Source organism: Loxodonta africana, chromosome 25, assembly GCF_030014295.1.
Source record: "Loxodonta africana isolate mLoxAfr1 chromosome 25, mLoxAfr1.hap2, whole genome shotgun sequence".
Taxonomy (NCBI): domain Eukaryota; kingdom Metazoa; phylum Chordata; class Mammalia; order Proboscidea; family Elephantidae; genus Loxodonta; species Loxodonta africana.
Genome location: NC_087366.1, coordinates 13,153,859 through 13,172,361, shown reverse-complemented (window position 1 = coordinate 13,172,361; position 18,503 = coordinate 13,153,859).

Here is an 18,503-nt window from a genome sequence, read left to right as displayed (position 1 = left end):
TTAAATTTATATTCATATCTTTTAAAATATTTAAGGTATGTATGTTTCTATATATCTATACCTACAGTCATCTAGCTAGCCAGTTAATTGCCTAGATAGCCAGAGATATAGATGATTTTTCTGTTTTTATTATCCATTTGTATAGGATTTACTGATGAAGATCAAATACTACAGCCTTTAGTATGGATTACATTTCAACATTAAGAAAGCAAAAATCATCACAACAGGATCAATAAGCAACATTATGATAAACAGAGAAAATATTGAGGTTGTCAAGGATTTCATTTTACTTAGATCCGCTATCAATTCCCATGGGAGCAGCAGTCAGGAAATAAAATAACATATTGCATTGAGCAAATCTGCTGCAAAAGGCATCTTTAAAGTGTTAAATTAAGAAATGTCACTTTGAAGACTAAGGTGCTCCTGCTCCAAGACGTGATATTTTCAATTGCCTCATATATGTGTGAAAGCTGGACAATGAATAAGGAAGACAGAAAAATTGATGCATTTGAATGATGATGTTGCTGAAAAATATTGAATATTTGATAGACTGCCAGAAGAATGAACAAATCTGTCTTGGAAGTACAGCCAGAACACTCTTTACAAGCAAGGATGGAGAGATGGCGGCAAGGACTCTGGACATGTTTTCAGGAGGGACCAGTCCCTGGAGAAGGACATCATGCTTGGTAAAGCAGAGGGTCGGAGAAAAAGAGGAAGTCCCTCAATGACATAGACAGACACAGTGGCTGCAACAACTGGCTCAAACATAGCAATGATTGCGAAGATGGCCCAGGACCGGAGAGTGTTGCGTTCTACTGTACATAGGGTCGCTATTAGTTGGAACTGACTAAATGGCACCTAACAACAACAAATCATAATTAGATTTAAAGATTTAAAAATAGGTATTTTTATATGTCAGGGTTCCGTTGGCCAGCAGTTTGAACTAGGCTCACCTTGGCAGTCCTGATCTATCAGCTGATCCAGAAAGCCGCTAGAAAGCAAGTCCTACTGAACAAGGACGTTTAGGTCATTGCTTCTTTTGTGTTTACTGTTATTCCACTGAACAAAGAAAGCCACATGGTCAAGCTCAGATTGAAGGAGTATTATCAAGATATCAACTCTTTAAGTGCAGCTGGCATGTCATATTGAAAAGATATCTGTAAACAATAGGTGAAGAATTTGTGGCTATCTGCTAATTTCACAGAAAGTGAATTTCCTTCTTATTGATTTAAATGCAATTTTCTTCTTTATTAACACTTAGTAATCTTGAAAGATTAATACATGTTTCAGATGCTAGATAAAGCCTAATAAGATTAGATAAATAGCATATTATCCATTAAAATAATTTTAATTAAGGGAAAATTAAATATGTGTATAATTATATAGCTTTTACTTAAAAGGGTATTTTTTAAAAAAATATATTAATAGGATTCTGTTTTTAACAATAGTCCAAGTAGATATCCTGAAAAGCATAACAATGTTTAAGGAAATAAATATATGTGATAAGCCATAAGCACAAAATACAAAAAAGAGTTGTTTAAAGAGAGGGGAAGAAATGAGGGAAGGACAAAAAGAAGATTCCAAAATTAGTGATAATATTCTTTATTTTAAACTGGGAAAGGACTACCTGAGTTCACTGTATATTTATATATATATCTCGATGTAAGACAAAATATAACACTGTAGCTTAGTGAAGGACTTATTTGTTTTTAATAAATGTTGCTGAGTGAAATAGGCAGTCATATTTAAAAGCCTGATACTTGGCCTCTATCTCAAACAACGTACAAAAATCAATCCAAGCAGGATTGTAGGTATGTGTTAAGAAAAAGTAATATAATGTGACTAAAGAAAAAATAAAATATTTTCATGACCTACACTTAGGTACATTTTTTTGAAAAATTTTGTAGCTGGTAATCATTCATCTTGGGTTATTTTTAAATTTCAAGTAATCAATGTAAATATATTTTATAAGTTTGCTTTAATGTACGTTAGTTGATTTTCTAGTAGTCTTTTACTGTTTATTAGTCATCTTTGAGAGTTACTAAAATATAGTGTGTGGAGAGTTTTGTGTAATGATCTGAGAGAGCAGAAAATTGTAAAAGACTAACAATAAATCTAAGAGAAATGAACTTGTAGTGTGCAGTGGTAGAACATTGCAGTCATCTGAAAAAGGTAGCATTTAATGGTTAAAGTAGAAAAACAACAACAACAAAAAATTTTCCGTGCCACCAGGGTTTACATATATATGTATACATGATAGTTAGCCACACTAAACACCAATGATTCAGCTTGTGGTTTTGTAATTTCTGGAATGAAACTGATGACTTCAAAGAAATTTCTGTCATCTTCACCAAACTCAGTTACGATAAAGTCAGTTTTGACATATAGCTACCCTTCAGGGTAGAATTGCCCCACAGTGTTTCCAAGGAGTGACTGGTAGATTTGAACCACCACTATTTTGGTTAGCAGCTGACTGCCTAAACACTGTGCACCAGGGATCCTCATTTTCTTTTTCCTTTTGTATTGTACTTTAGATAAAGGTTTACAGAATAAAGTAGTTTCTCATCAAACAGTTAGTACACACATTGTTCCGTGACATTGGTTAACAAACCCACAGCATAGCACCACTCTCCCTTCTCAACCCTGGGTACCCTATTACCAGCTTTCGTGTTCCCTCCTGGCTTCTAGTCCCTGCCCCAGAGCTGGTGTGCCCCTTCAGTCTTGTTTTATTCAGTGGGCCTGTTCAATCTTTGGCTGAAGGGTGAACCTCAGGAGTGACCTTATTATTGAGCTGAAAGGGTGTTTGGGGGCCATACTCTCAGGGTTTCTCCAGTTTCTGTCAGGCCAGCAAGTCTGGTCTTTCTTTTTGAGTTAGAATTTTGTTCTACATTTTTCTCCAGCTCTGCCCAGGGCCATCAGTTGTGATCCCTGTCAGAGCAGTCAGTGGTGGTAGCCGGGCACCATCTTGTTTTTCTGGACTCAGCCTGGTGCAGGCTGTAGTAAATGTGGTCCATTAGTTCTTTGGACTAATCATTCCCTTGTATATTTAGTTTTCTTCATTTTTCCTTGCTTCCACAGGGGTGAGACCAGTGGAGTATCCTAGATGGCTGCTAACAGGCTTTTAAGACCCCAGACACTACTCACCAAAGTAGAACGTAGAACATATTTTTATAAAATGTATTATGCCAATTGAGCTAGATATTCCCCGAGATCATGGTTCCCATAGCCCTCAGCCTGACAATTCAGTCTCTCAGGGAGTTTGAATGTGTCTGTGGAGCTACCATGACTTTGCCTTGTACAGGTTGTGTTGGCTCTCCCAGTATTGTGTACTGTCTTACCTTCCACCAAAGTTTCCACCTATTGATTGTCCATTAAGTGTTTTTCCATCCCTACCCCCACCCCATCTCATAACCACCAAAGATTTTTTCTTTTTGTATGTAAACAGTTTCACGAGTATTTACAGTAGTGGTCTCACACAGTATTTGTCCTTTTCTGATTGATTTATTTCACTAAGCATAATGTCCCCCACGTGTCTGTCAGTTTGTCATACTGTGGGGGCTTGCAAGTTGCTGTGAAGCTGGAAGCTATGCCACCGGTATTCAGATACCAGCAGGGTCACCCATGGAGGACAGACTTCAGCTGAGCTTCCAGACTAAGACAGACTAGGAAGAAGGACCTGGCAGTCTACTTCTGAAAAGCATTAGCCAGTGAAAACCTTATGAATAGCAGCGGAACACTGTCTGATATAGTGCTGGAAGATGAGCCCCCCAGGTTGGAAGGCACTCAAAAGATGACTGGGGAAGAGCTGCCTCCTCAAAGTAGAGTCTACCTTATTGACATGGATGGGGTTAAGTTTTCGGGACCTTCGTTTGCTGATGTGGCACAAATCAAAATGAGAAGAAATAGCTGCAAACATCCATTAATAATCAGAACTTGGAAGGTATGAAGTATAAATCTAGGAAAATTGGAAATCGTCAAAAATGAAATGGAACACATAAACATCGACACCCTTGGCAACAGTGAGCTGAAATGGACTGGTATTGGCCATTTTGAATTGGACAATCATACAGTCTACTATGCTGGGAATGACAACTCGAGGAGGAATAATGTTGCATTCATTGTCAAAAAGAACGTTTCAAGATCTTTCCTGAAGTATAACACTGTCAGTGATAGGATAATATCCATATGCCTACAAGGAAGACCAGTTAATATGACTATTATTCAAATTTACACGCCAACCACTAGGGCCAAAGATGAAGAAATAGAAGATTTTTACCAGCTGCTAGTCTGAAACTGATTGAACATGCAATCAAGATGCATTGATAATTACTGGCAATTGGAATTCGAAAATTGGAAACAAAGAAGGATCAGTAGTTGGAAAATATGGCCTTGGTGATAGAAACAATGCCGGAGATCAAATGATAGAATTTTGCAAGACCAATGACTTCTTCATTTCAAATACCTTCTTCACGAATATAAACCGTGACTATAAACCTCACCAGATGGAATGCACAGAAATCAAATTGACTACATCTGTGGAAAGAGACGATGGAAAAGCTCAATATCATCAGTCAGAACAAGCCCAGGGGCCGACTGTGGAACAGACCATCAATTGCTCATATGCAAGTTCAAGCTGAAACTGAAGAAAATCCGAGCAAGTCCACGAGAGCCAAAATATGGCCTTGAGTATATCCCATCTGAATTTAGAGACCATCTCAAGAATAGATTTGACACACTGAACACTAGTGACTGAAGACCAGACGAGTTGTGGAATGACATCAAGGACATCATCTGTGAAGAAAGCAAGAGGTCATTGAAAAGACAGGAAAGAAAGAAAGGACCAAGATGGATGTCAGAGGAGACTCTGAAACTTGCTCTCAAACATCGAGCAGCTAAAGCAAAAGGAAGAAATGATGAAGTAAAAGAATGGAACAGAAGATTTCAAAGGGCGGCTCGAGAAGACAAAGTAAAGTATTACAATGACATGTGCGAAGAGCTGGAGATGGAAAACTAAAAGGGAAGAACATGCTCAGCTTTTCTCAAGCTGAAAGAATTGAAGAAAAAATTCAAGCCTCGAGTTGTAATAGTGAAGGATTTCATGGCGAAAATATTAAACGATGCAGGAAGCATCAAAAGAAGATGGAAAGAATACAGAGTCATTACACCAAAAAGAATTAGTTGATGTTCAACCATTTCAAGAGGTGGCATATGATCAGGAACCGATGGTACTGAAGGAAGAAGCCCAAGCTGCTCTGGAGGCATTGGTGAAAAACAAGGCTCCAGGAATTGATGGAATATCAATTGAGATGTTTCAACAAACAGATGCAGTGCTGGAGGTGCTCACTCGTCTATGCCAAGAAATATGGAGGGCAGCTTCCTGGCCAACTGACTGGAAGAGATCCATATTTATGACTATTCACAAGAAAAGTGACCCAACCAAACGTGGAAATTATAGAACAATATCATTAATATAGCAGGCAAGCAAAATTTTGCTGAAGATCATTCAAAAATGGCTGCAGCAGTGTATTGACAGGGAACTGCCAGAAATTCAGGCCAGTTTCAGAAGAGGGTGTGGAACCAGGGATATCACTGCTGATGTCAGATGGATCCTGGCTGAAAGCAGAGAATACCAGAAGGATGTTTACCTGTGTTTTATTGACTATGCAAAGGCATTCGACTGCGTGGATCATAAGAAACTATGGATAATATTGCGAAGAATAGGAATTCCAGAACACTTAATTGTGTTCATGAGGAACCTTTACATAGATCAAGAGGCGGTTGTTCGTACAAGGGGATACTGATTGGTTTAAAGTCAAGAAAGGTGTGTGCCAGGGTTGTATTCTTTCACCATACCTATTCAATCTGTATGCTGAACAAATAATCCGAGAAACTGGACTCTATGAAGAAGAATGGGGCATCAGGATTGGAGGAAGACTCATTAACAACCTGCGTTATGCAGATGACACAACCTTGCTTCCTGAAAGTGAAGAGGACTTGAAGCACTTACTAGTGAAGATCAAAGACCACAGCCTTCAGTATGGATTGCACATCAACATAAAGAAAACAAAAATCCTCACAACTGGACCAAAGAGCAACATCATGATAAATGGAGAAAAGATTGAAGTTGTCAAGAATTTCATTTTACTTGGATTCATAATCAACAGTCATGGAAGCAGCAGTCAAGAAATCAAAAGACACATTGCATTGGGTAAATCTGCTGCAAAGGACCTCTTTAAAGTGTTGAAGAGCAAAGATGTCACCTTGAAGGCTAAGGCGCGCCTGACCCAAGCCATGGTGTTTTCAATTGCATCATATGCATGTGAAAGCTGGACAGTGAATAAGGAAAACCGAAGAAGAATTGATGCCTTTAAATTGTGGTGTTGGTGAAGAATATTGAATATACCATGGACTGCCAAAAGAATGAATAAATCTATCTTAGAAGATGTACAACCAGAATGCTCCTTAGAAGCAAGGATGGCGAGACTGTGTCTTACATACTTTGGATATGTTGTCAGGAGGGATGACTCCCTGGAGAAGGACATCATGCTTGGCAGAGTTCAGGGTCAGTGGAAAAGAGGAAGACCCTCAATGAGGTGGGTTGACACAGTGGCAGCAACAATGAGCTCAAGCATAACAACGATTGTAAGGATGGCTCAGGACAGGGCAATGTTTCATTCTGTTGTGCATAGGGTCGCTATGAGTCAGAACCAACTCAACGGCACCTAAGAACAACGACAATGTCCTCCAGATTCATCCATGTTATGAGATGCTTCACAAATTCATGGTTGTTCTCTACTGTTGCTTAATACCCCGTTGTGTATAGGTACCACAGTTTGTTTACCCATTCATCTGCTGATGGGCATCAAGTTTGTTTCATCTTTTTGCTATTGTAAACAATGCTGCAGTGAACATGGGTGTGTGTATGTCTGTTCATGAGATGACTTTTATTTCTCTAGAGTATATTCCTAGGAGTAGGATTGCTGGATCATACATAATTTCTATTTCTAGCTTTCTAAAGAAGCGCCATGTCGTTTTCCAAAACGGTTGTATCATTTTGCATTCCCACTAGCAGTGCATAAGAGTTCCCATCTCTTCACAGCCTCTCCAACATTTGTTATTTTCTGTTTTATTGATTTGTGCCAGTAACACCTGGGTGAGGTGGTATCTCATTGTGGTTTTGGTTTGCATTTGTCTAATGGCTAGAGATCGTGAGCATTTTCTCATGTGTCTGTTGGTTGCTCGAATGTCTTCTTTGGTGAAGTGTCTGTTCATTTCTTTGCCCGTGTTTAATTGGATTGTTTGTCCTTTTTTTGTAGAGGTGTGGATTTTCTTGTAGATTTTAGAGATTAGGCATTTGTCTGATTTGTAATAGCCAAAAATGTTTTCAGTCTGTAAGTTCTCTTTTTACTCTTCGTGAAGTCTTTTGATGAGCATGTGTTTAATTTTTAGAAGTTCCAGTTATCTAGCTTATCCTCTGGAGCTTGTGTATTGTTGGTTGTGGTTTGTATTCTGTTAATGCCGTGTATTAGGGCCTGTAGCATTTATCCCATTTTTTCTTCCATGAACTTCATGGATTTGGGCTTTATATTTATGTCTTTGATCCATTTTGAGTTAGTTTTTTTATATAGTGTGAATTATGTTTTTTTTTGCAGATGGACATCCAGGTTTCCCAGCACCATTTGTTAAAAAGACTGTCTTTTCCCCATTTGATGGACTTTGGGCCCTTGTCCATCATCCAGTGACCATAGGTTTATAGATTTACATCTGAGTTCTTAATTCTGTTCCATTGGTCAATGTATCTGTCATTTTACCAGTACCAGGCAGTTTTTACTACTGTAGCTGTATAGAAGGTTCTGAGGTCCCCTACCATGAGTCCTCCTACTTTACTCTTCTTCTTCAATAGTTCTTTACTTCTCCAGAGCTTCTTCCCTTTCACATAATGATAAGTTTTTCCATCTCTTTAAAGAATGTTGTGGGTATTTGCATTGGTATTGCAATGTATCTGTAAATAGCTTTGAGTAGAATTGTCATTTTTACAAAGTCGACTCTACCTCTCCATGAGCATGGTATGTTTTTCCATTTATGTAGATCTCTTTTAGTTTCTTTCAGTGGTGTTTTGTAGTTTTCTTTGTATAGATCTTTTATATCCCTGGTTATATTTATTCCCAGGTATTTTAATTTTTTTAGGGGCTATTACAAATGATATTGTTTTCATGATTTCTTTTTCATCATTCTCTTTAATGGTGTATAGAAATTCAACTGGTTTTGATGTTTATCTTGTATCCTGCTACTCTGCTGAATCTTTCTCTAAGTTCCAGCAGTTTTCTTATGGAGTCTTTTGGGTTTTTATTTACAGTATCATGTCATCTGCAAATAGGGACAGTTTAACTTCTTCATTACCAATTTGAATCCCCTTTATTTTTGTTTCTTGCCTTATTGCTGTAGCTAGGACTTCCAAAAAAGAAAAAAAAAAAGGACTTCCAACACAAGGTTAAATAGGAGTGGTAAAGGACATTCTTGTCTTGTTCCTGTTCTCAAGGGGAATGTTTTCAGCCTCTCTCCATTAAGAATGATGCTGGCTATTGATTTTGCATATAGACCTTCGTTATGTTGAGAAATTTTCCTTCTATACCCATTTTATTGCGAGTTTTTATCAGGAATGGGTGCTGGACTTTGTCGAATGCCTTTTCTGCATTGGTTGAGATGATCATGTGATTCCTTTCTTTCCTTTTACTTATGTGGTGGATTGCATTGATTGATTTTCTAATGTTGAGCCATCCTTGCATACCTGGTATGACTCCTACTTGGTCATGGTATATTATTTTTTTGATATGATTCTGAATTCCACTGGCTAGAATTTTGTTGACAATTTTTGCATCTATATTCATGAGAGATACTGGTCTGTAATTATCTTTTTTTTGTGGTGCCTTTGCCTAGTTTTGGTGTCAGGGTTATGCTGGCTTCATAGAATAAATTCAGAAGTATCATTTCCTTTTCTATGTTCTGAAATAGTTTGAATAGTACTGGTGTGAGTTTTTCTCTAAATGTTTGGTAGAATTCTCCAGTAAATCCATCTGGATCAGGGCTTTTTGCTGTTAAAAAAAAAAAAAAAAAGGAGGTTTTTATTATTATTACCTTTTCAATTGCTTTTCTTCTTATGGGTGTTCAGATTTTGAACTTCATTTTGTGTTAGTATGAGTAGGTAGTGTGTCTCTAGAAATTTGTCCATTTCCTCTAGGTTTTCAAATTTGTTGTTGTATTCTTTTTCATAATATTCTGTTATTATCCTTATTATTTTAGTTGGGTCTGTTGTAATGCCCCCCTTTTCATTCCTTATTTGGGTTATTTGCATCCTATCCTGTTTTTCTTTTGTCAGTTTGGTCAGTGGTTTATAAATTTTGTTGATCCTTTCAAAGAACCAACTTTTGGTTTTCTTGATTCTATCTATTGTTTCTCTACTCTCTATTTCATTTATTTCTGCTCTGATCTTTATTATTTCATTTCTTCTGGTGGCTGTGGGCTTCTTTGATGTTTTCTTTCTATTTTTTCAAGTTGTGTAGTTGATGTTTTGATTCTGTTCCTTTCTTCTTTTTTGATGTGCACATCTATTGCTATAAATTGCCCTCTGAGCACTGCCTTGCTGTGTCCCAAAGGTTTTGGTATGATGTGTTTTCATTCTTGTTTGAGTCTAGGAATTTTTTGATTCCATCTCTGATTTCTTCTATTGCCCAATGTTTTTTAAGCAGAGTGTTATTCAGTTTCCATGTAATTGATTTTTTTTTCTTACCCTTCCTGTTGTTCATTTCTATTTTGATGGCATTATGTTCAGAGAAGAAACTTTGTATTATCTCAGTGCTTTGGATTTTGTTGAGGGTTGCTCCGTGGCCTAGGATGTGGTCTACTCTGGAGAATGTTCCATGTGTGTTGGAAAAGAATGTGTACCTTGAGGCTGTTGGGTGGAGTATTCTATATACGTCTATGAGGTCAAGTTGGCTAATTGTGGTAGCTTTTCTGTATCTTCACTGAGTTTCTTTCTAGATGTTCTGTCATTTACCGAGAGTAGTGTGTTGAAGTCTCCTACTATTATTGTGGAACTGTCAATTTCTCTTTTCAATGCTGTTAGAGTTTGTTTTATGCATTTTGGAGCCCTGTCATTGGTGCATAGATGTTTATTGTGGTTAAGTCTACATTAGGGATAGTCCCTTTAATCATTGTATTGTGTCCTTCTTAGTCTTTTATGATGCAGTTTGTTTTAAAGTCTATTTTATCTGAGATTAGTATTGCCATTCCTCTTTTTTTGGTAGTCACCTGCTTGATATACTTTTTTTCCATCCTTTGATTTTTAATCAATTTACATCTTTGTTTCTAAAGTGTGTCTTTTGTAGGCAGCATATTGATAGATCCTGTTTTTTTTTTTTTTTAATCCATTCTCTCACTCTGTGTCTCTGCGGGTGCATTTAGGACATTTACATTCAGTGTAACTATTGATAGGTGTGAGTTTACTACTGTCATTTTGTAGTACTTTTGTGTGTGTGTGTGTGGTGCTTATGTTTTCTTTGTTCCTCACTCTCCTGTGCTGAATTCATTTGTGGATTTCTTTTTCTTTTCTTATTGTTTTTGTAAATTTTGTTTTTATTGAGACTGTCAGATACTTCTATTGTCTTTTCTTCTATTTGAGTCATCTGGTGTTTTGGATGCGTACAAGTACAATCCTGTCCTTTTTTTTTTTTTTAATATGTTTTGATATTGTCTGCTGTCTTCGGGACATTCAATTTTTATTTTCTTTGTCTCTTGATTGTAGATTTCTTTGTTTAATCCTGTTTTTTTGTTTTATTCGATTATGACTGAGCAGGCGGGCTATGCATTCTTTGTTCTTTCTTGCCTGTAGTTGCTATACTTTAAGCCTTCTTGTCTAATTGGGGGGGCCAGTCACTCAGCTGTGGTGCAGCAGAAAGGGTCCAGCTGAAGTAGAGGGGCTGGTATGGGTTGTTTGTGGCATGTACTAGGGCTGACAGGGTGGGCCAGGAATCAGTACCAGACAGGTTCTGGTAGGCCATGCCTGTGCTACTTGAGGGTGTGATATTCAGCACACAGTGGAGGTTGGCAGGAAGGACAGGGGAGGTTGTGATGTGTGGAGCTAATATGGGTATGGGAAAGAGGAGAGAGAAACAGGAGCCAAAAACAAACAACAGGAGAAAGAAAAGAGTGCTAAGGGAGTTTGCTGTTGGAGTGGAGAGATAAGAAACCAAGAAATGGAGAAAAGCAAAATGAAAAAAGAAGAAAAAGAGAAAGAGTAACTAGATAAAAATTTGGAAAAAAAGAAAGAAAGAAAAACCCAGAGGTCCCACAAGTGCAGCCGCAAAGTGGCTCCCATGGGAAGTGGCTCCCATGCTGCGCAGTATAGACTGGCTAGTGGGGGTATAGATGTCACACAGCACCAGGCATTCAGGAGACAGGAAAAGAAGGTAAGTATAGACAGACAAGAACTGAGAAATGAAGAAAGGTAAAAAGAGAGAGAGAAAAAAGAAATGCCCTAAGGGGATCCCACCTACGTGGCTGTGCGGATTGGGGGAATGGTTCCTAAGCTGGGACGTGTGGCCTGACTAGAAGGGGCTCCCAAGTATGAAAAGAGAAAGAAAACAAGCAGAACAAAGCTCAGCAAAACAAAACAAGGGGAAAAAAGCCCCAGGGATTCCACCAGCCTGGTGTTTCAGGCTGAGGGTGGTTCCCCAGTTGAGTGAGGCTTCACAACCTTTCAAGAAGTAAAGATGGTACAGGGAGCCAGATGTCCTAGAGAAAGGATGGGGAGCAAGGTGGGCAGCACGGAAGAAACCAAAAGAAACGGAAAGAAGCAACACCAGCTCAGTGACCTAGCCATTGTGAGTGGGGAGAATCCAAGCAGCCCGGGGCGGAAGCAGTTGCCTTCTGGCCGAGAGACTATGGTTGACGGGAAGCGGAGGAGGCTGAAGTGGGGAGGGGAAAAACGGTAGGATTAGGAAAACATATATCACTCATTACCTGGTCCTCTGTTTCCTGCTGGGAACTTCGTGAAGATGCTTCCCTGTACTCCCTGTCTGAAGATCTGTGATGTGAGTAGGGTGAATCCCAGTGGCACAGATGGTGTACTTCCCGGCTGGCCAAGCCACAATAGCCAGCCAGGAAGCTCAGAGGTACAGCAGCAGGGAGAGGATGGGGGTGGGAAAGCATGTATCGCTGGTTACCAGGTGCTCTGTCTCCCGCTTGGAGCCGTGAAGCTACTTTCCCATGCTCCCTGTCCACCAATATCCGACAGGAGTCCAAGATGGTAAATCCATACTGCCTTAGCTGATAAGGGAGCTACGCATGTATCTCTCCTGGCTCTCTGTCCTCTGTCAGTTTCTTATTCCATTCAGTGTTTGGCTGAGTTCTTTATCTCTTAATTTGACACTTTGGGTTCCAGGGATGATGTTTGTCTCTATTTTACTTAGTTTTTCAGGTCTTTGCTGTGGAGGGATGGGTTGGTGCTTCATATATATATATATATATATATATATATATATATATGGGAACCCTGGTTGCATACTGGTTAGCTACAGCTGCTAATCAAAATACCAGCAGTTCAAATCCACCAGGTGCTCCTTGGAAAACCTATGGGGCAGTTCTACTCTGTCCTATAGGGTTGCTATGGGTCAGAATCAACTCGACGGCAAAGGGTTTATATATATATATACATATATATATATTTAATTCAATTGTATTAATTTCTAGTTGGTCCTGTTAAAAATTACCTCAAAATTCATTTCTTAAAATGACACAAACTTATTCTCTTCTAGTTCTAGAGGTCAACAGTACAAAAATCAATTTAACTCAGCTAAAGTCAAAATTTAAGCAGGGCTAGTTCTTTTAGGAATTTCTAGAGGGAAAACATATTTTATCTTTCTCAGCTACTGGAGGTTGCCTCTAATCCTTGGCTTGGGATTCCTTCCTCCATTTCTGAAGCACATCATTTCAATCTCTACTCTGTCATCACATCCCTTTCTCTTCTGACTCTGACTTCTCCCATGTCCCTCTTGTAAAGACCATTGTGATTATCTGGGGCCCACCTGAAGAATACAAGAAAATCTTCCCATCCTAAAATCTTTAACTAGTTATATTCAAAAAGTCCCTTTTGCCATATAAACCCCCGTTGCCATCTAATATAAGCTAACATTAATAGATTCTGGAGATTAGGACTTGTACTTCTTTGGAGAGGCATTATTCAACCTACTACACCAAACCAATCCACCTGCATATTGCAGTTGAAAAACAGGGTATAAATACATATATATTTTGTGTATATATATGTATATATATACATATATGTCTGTGTGTGTATACATATACATATATATATATATATATGTAGTGGGTGGGTGAGTCCAGCATTAGTCTCAGTCAAGGTGCCAAGATCAATATGTTTCAACATTAACATTTTAATAGACTAATCATTTTAATGGTTACAAGATTTGCTAAAGCTTGAAAAGTAACTACCTTGGCATATGAACCCAGAAATAATACAGTAAGAACAAATACCTGCATTTCATATAATTTCCCTTATTGCTGTGAGCACATTAATTATCTAATGCCTTTGCAAAACTGTCCTAGCTAGCTCAGAAATATTAAAGCAGAACACAAAAAATTGTCAATGATGATGGTAAAATGAATGAATGTTTAGGCTGTGTCATTTATTGGTGGTGTTTAGTCTCATAAAGATACTGACACCAGTGGAAGTCTCCATAAGACCCATTATTTAATTACAGCATTCAAAGTCACAATTCCAATTGGAGAGCATTTTTGGGACTTAAAGTGCTGAGATATCAAGAAATTTTTAAAGTCAGTGTCAGTTGAGAAATGTAAGAAGGTTACAATCAGATTTTAAGATTCAATAATTTCACACAAAAATCCACACTAAGTTTAACTATATTTCCAAAGCTTCCTAAATGCAGGTCATAACAGAAAAATCTAAAGCTTTGGAAAAATAAGATTCTGAAAGAAATAAAAATAAATAGCCTGGGAATAAATATAGGAAAAATATTAATGTACAGGACATTAGTTTGAACAATTATAAAATCTTATTTCAGGATTTAAAATAAATTTATGGAGAGCAATATTGTTTAGGATCAGAAAACTCCATGTTATAAAGATTTCATTCCTCTCAAAATTAACCTATAAATTTAAAAAGACTTCAATTAAAACTACAATAAGATCTTTGAAACTTTAGAGAATATGGCTACAATTCATCTAGACAACAAAAAATTAAGAAGAGGCTGGGTAAACACTTCAAAATGACAGAGTGACATTTTCTTTACCAGATATTTACACATATTATCCAGTATGTTGTACATTTTCAGAAATAGAATGACAAATCAAAGTGGCAGGAAATTTAAAGCAGGCTCCAGAATACACGTGGATTTGTAATAAATTGTAATTTCCAACCAACGGGAGAAATAAAGATTTTCCAATGTCTTGAAGGCAATTAAGAAAAAAACAATGCCTCATCCCTTCACTAAAATAAATTTGATCTGTGAAAGAAGTGTAACTGTAATTAAATTAAAAAATTCAGCAGGAATCAGGAATGAATATTCTTATAAAAGTATATAGGACAGTCTTTTTTTTTTTTCTATAAGGAAAAAGACAAAAGACAAAGATAACTAATGCGATCATATAAACACCTGCAACTTCATATACCATAAATAAAGATCTATATTTTAATATGGAAAGATTTTGGAATTTATTTCCAAATTTTATAACAAATCGCTACCTGGAATAGAGTCAGATAATTTGCAGATTTCTTAGATTCAGCAATTTTTTTCTCCATCTAAATAGTAACAGACAAATTAGATTGGCATATTATCTCTCAGTTGATTTGATTAGTCCAATAGAGATCAACTGTATTAAACCTTCATTGCAAACCTCATCATGACAGCAATTAATATATTGGAAATGGATCATTGAGCTAGCCTGTCACTAAAAAAAATAATAATTACCGTGAAATTATTCATGTATAAATGGGCAGGAGAGATTGGAAAACAGTTTTAAGCTCACCAGAAAGGCAAGAGCAGGGAAGTGCAAAAAATTGGAAAGAGAATCAGCTATTCTGCAGTTAAATAGCACTTAAGCAATCAATAGTATTTATTTAAATTCGAATTATTGGGATTTCCTTATTTGAAAGCTTGGACAATTTCCTGTGGACCAGTTAAATTTTAATAGTTGTAAAAAATAACTATTTTGGAAGATAAATTATTTAAAAGAAACCTTGCTAGTAAACCCTTTTAAGAATTTTAAGGATGTCTTTTTCATTACATTATAATAATAATTATGTGTATAATAATGGCTGTGTGACATCAAATCTGAGGTTATTTCTGACTTCTGAAAAAAATTTGATTTTTAATGATAACTATAAACTGAAATGTTACTCTTATTAATTTATTAAATATTAATTCAAATTGATTCAAACAATTTAACTTAGTTTTAATTAGTTCAAATTAATTAATGTGTTATTAGTATGTTATCATTTAAAGTACTTAGTTACAATTATTAAATTAACCTTAACGGGGCTTATTGATAATCTACCTACGCACACACACACACACACACAAAACCATGCATGAACATTCACAAGCACATAATTAATGTATTTTGCACAATGAATGCAAGAATCAACTCTGAGGTGACTGACAAGCTTCTTGACTGAAATATAAATATCGCCAATGTAATTTTTTCTCTCATTCTGGATCTATGACTTTACCTATTTTGTCTTATTTTCTTGATTTTTTTTCATTTGTACAATAAAGAATTTTAAAGTATAACTTTAAATATATAAAAGTTATAACATTTCTTGTACGTTATATAAATATACATTAACTAAATTATACAAGTATAAATGGCATGATTGACATTCCTAGTCATGCATGCGTAATATAATAAGAGATTTTGTACTAAAAATGAAAATTAAAAGACTTAAGACTGGAATGAAGAATAAGGAAAATTAAATGCAGTACTTTGTAAACTGTTTCACAAATGTAAAGATTAAATTTGCTTTTACCATATATTTTAATATTCTTACAAATTTAATTTTACCAAGTTAAAAGTATAATTTTTATTTTTAGTACTACATTAAATACTACATTTTAATACATACATTTGAAGAATAATTAAATTCTAGAATAATAGTCTTCTAAGGTAATTATATATTACAGCTATTTTTTCAATTCCATCAATATTTGTAGAATGCAAAGAATTTTACAAAGTTAGTCTATTGAACAAAGAACTTACAATTGTCAGATACATTTATTCTTAATTTTTCCCCCAGTGCAGTAGCCTTTTAAAACAATAACAACAAAGGAGAAGTCAAGTCAATATAGGACAATTATTCTCTGTAGTGGAAAAGTAGTTCCAAGTGAAAAGAAATATAATATCTGCTGCATTTTTACGCAAATAATGTGCATCTTTTCTGTTTATTTACCAACTGCTCCCTACCCCGGGAGGTATTTTCATAAGCACAGCTATGCCAATCTATGCTATGAGGTTGGCAAACAAACGTAGAAGGCTTGTGTTATTTATGTAAAAATACGGTATATATTTTCCTCAGTAATGCAAAAATATTAAAGCAGATCGCTAAAAATAAATTTTACTAAAAACGTAGCCTTATCTGTTCACAATATTAAATCTAAAAATCATAGCTATAAAATTTAAAATAAAAATTAAACTACCAGTATTGTGGTCCAGTTCAGTTGTTGGTATAGTCTACTTACCCAGAGTAGGATTACTTCTTGATAATAAACCAAACAGTATTTAATAATAGTTATTTTATATTTCTTATTAATATGGCCTCACCAAACAAAATTCAACCAATAGTAATGGGAAGGACAAAAACCTACAATCATTCAAATAACACAAAATTTTACGTACAAGCCACTTGTTATATAAGCAGAACACTAGACAAATAAAACACAGATGCATAGAAAGAAAGAATGGGAGAAAGGAAGGAAGGAAGGGAGGAAGGGAGGGAGGGAGTGAGGGAGGGAGGCAGGGAGGGAGGAAGGAAATAGAAGACAGATGGTAGAAGATAGAGATAATAGAGGGAAGATGCTTGCATTTTAATCATGGAATGTTTTCTAAAATTTCCTTAGCTCTATTAATTTTATATAATTTCAGTCAATAAAACTGGTAATTTTATTCCCTAAGTCATGGACAACTAGAACCAATGTAGAGGCAGTCACAAAACTGTAAAAAGTGGGAACAAACGTTTTGAACTTCTAAAAGTATATTCACTTTTTTCACTTATTTGCTAAGCCATAGAAACTTTTTCCCTCGTAGACACTCTGTGTTGAGTATTGCTTTAACAGTGTGATTCTCAACACTGGCTGCACATTAATCATCAGTGGCACATTTTAATACATTAATGCCTTTGTTCTGTGCCAGAATAATTAAATCAGAGTATCTGTTGGAAAAGGTCAGTCAACATTTTTTTAAAAATGTAGATGATGTGTAACTTTAAGAACGAACAAGTTACAAATCATAAATATAAAATTGATATGTAATTGAAAAGGTATTATAAGAAATGTCCTCTATATTATCATTTACTTTGTTTACATGGTAACAGCAAGAAGAAAAAAAAAATCCTTATATATTAATGCTTCCCCATCATTTTCTGATATTTTTAAGAGTAATTTGCATATAGATTAAAATAACCCAAAAATTTCAAGTTACTACTTATATATTTACTGTACATGCTAATTTTACTAATTTTTTAGTAAAATCTATACGCTTATATACACACTGGCATATAACTTGAAATACGTTATTTTCTCTCCATCTTCTAATTTTTTTTTTTTTTACCTATTTTATCAAGTTGAGATTCATATAACATAAAACTAAACATTTTAAAGTAAATAACTTAGGGTCATTTGGTACATATGTGTGTAACTACCACCTCTATCTAATTCCAAAACATTTTCTTCACCCCAAAAGGAAACTCTGAACCCATCAGCAGCTCTTTGGAAACCCTATGGTGCAGTTCTACTCTGTTCTGTAGGGTCCCTATGAGTCGAATCAACTCGATGGCAAGGAGGTTTTGTAGTGATCATAGGAGATGCCTGTAGTATGATCTCATTGTGGTTTTGATTTGCATTTCCCTAATGACTAATGGGAGTCCTGGTTGCACAGTGGTTAAGTGGTTGGGCTGATAATCAAAAGATCGGCAGTTCGAATCCAACAGCTGCTCTTTGTAAGCCCTATAGGGCAGTTCTGCTCTGTCTTTTAAGGTCACTATGAGTTGGGATTGACTAAAAAACAATGGGTAATGACTAATGATATTACCTGCTGTTATGCATTTGCATGCTGTATTTTTACACAGATAATGTGCACTTTCTACATTTGTTTGCCTCCATGACCTCCCTCCCATCAGAATTTTTTGTAATACCTCCTAAAATATTTTGTAATACAGTGTAAAAAAATATCATAGTGGTGCTTATGAAAATACC